General features: G+C 40.3%; 1 pseudogene across 1 annotated transcript; it reads right to left on the bottom strand.

The window, feature by feature from the left end:
* Window positions 1-319: 319 nt before the first annotated feature.
* Window positions 320-952, bottom strand: LOC307123563 (annotated as a pseudogene). The gene has a single exon. The product of its transcript is annotated as an uncharacterized misc_RNA (transcript).
* Window positions 953-1,337: the final 385 nt, after the last annotated feature.

The following is a 1,337-nucleotide window of genomic DNA, read 5'->3' as shown; positions in this document are numbered from 1 at the left end:
TTCTGATGTGTAGGGCTGGGTACTGAGCAAAATACTTTTTAGGCAATGACCGAACTGCCTCGATAACATTGAGTATCAAAAAAATTACCAAAACGGTACCAAATTTCAATACATAAGGGGTTAAGTAGTCAAAGTAGTCAATCCCTCCGTGTGAGAAAGATTTGTGTACAGTATGTGGTGTGAAAGCCTCTGATGACTTAACATCTCATAATGAGACTCTCATAATCACTTTCTTGTTATGATGAGAAACTTTCCAAGCAGTCAAAAAATTGTTCTGTCATAAACTAACTTTGTTGCTCAGCACATAAAGATGAAATACTTATTTCAGAAAGTGGTGATGTGGTTTCTCCACTGCATGGATCTTCATGTGTTTCTTCAGGCGACTTTTAATAGCGAAACTCTTTCCGCACTGATCACACGTGTGCGGCTTCTCTCCAGTGTGGATCCTCTCGTGTGTTTTCAGCTCTGATGACTGATTGAATCTCTTGTCACAGTGTGAACACTTGTAAGGTTTTTCTCCAGTGTGAATCCTCTGGTGCAGTTTTAAACAGTTCGCTGTAGTAAAAGTCTTCTCACACTCAAAGCACATGTACTCTCTCACACCAGTGTGTATTTTCTCATGTCTGTGTAAACTTTTTAGCAGTGAAAAACTCTTTCCACACACAGAACATTAATGTGGCTTCTCCTTCGTATGAACTATCAGGTGTTTTCTCAGGTCTGATGTATCAAAAAATGTTTTGCTGCACTGATCACATGTGAACGGCTTCTCTCCGGTGTGGATCCTCATGTGACTTTTAACTTGTGTTAAGCGATTGAAACTTTTTCCACATTGATCACATGGAAACGGCTTCTCTCCGGTGTGGATCCTCATGTGAACATCAAGATTTACGTTTTTTGTGAAACTCTTCCCGCACTGATCACATGTGAACGGCTTCTCTCCGGTGTGAACCATCATGTGAATTTCTAGACGATCTTTCCTTGTGAAACTCGTCCCGCACTGATCACATGTGAACGGCTTCTCTCCGGTGTGGATCCTCATGTGACACTTAAGATTACCTTTCCTTGTGAAACTCTTTCCACACTGAGTGCAGGTTGTAGATTTCTTGGCTCTTCTTTTCTTTATAAATGTCTTTTTAGTCTTTGAGCGACTCAAAGGTGTTTCTCCAGTTTTGACATGATGTTCCACCTCCACTTCACTCAGTTCTTCACTCTCCTCACTCTCTTCCACTACGTCTGAAATCAAAGAAAAATAAATATATTTGATCAATGACACAATTATCTAATGTAAAATCCCTTTCCAGAACATTTTCATTCAACGTTCCCAGCTGGTGGAACGA

The sequence above is a fragment of the Gobio gobio genome, assembly GCF_949357685.1.
Source record: "Gobio gobio genome assembly, chromosome: 1".
Lineage (NCBI taxonomy): Eukaryota > Metazoa > Chordata > Actinopteri > Cypriniformes > Gobionidae > Gobio > Gobio gobio.
Note: the sequence above shows the minus strand (reverse complement) of the source record. Positions and strands in the feature narration are given on the sequence as shown.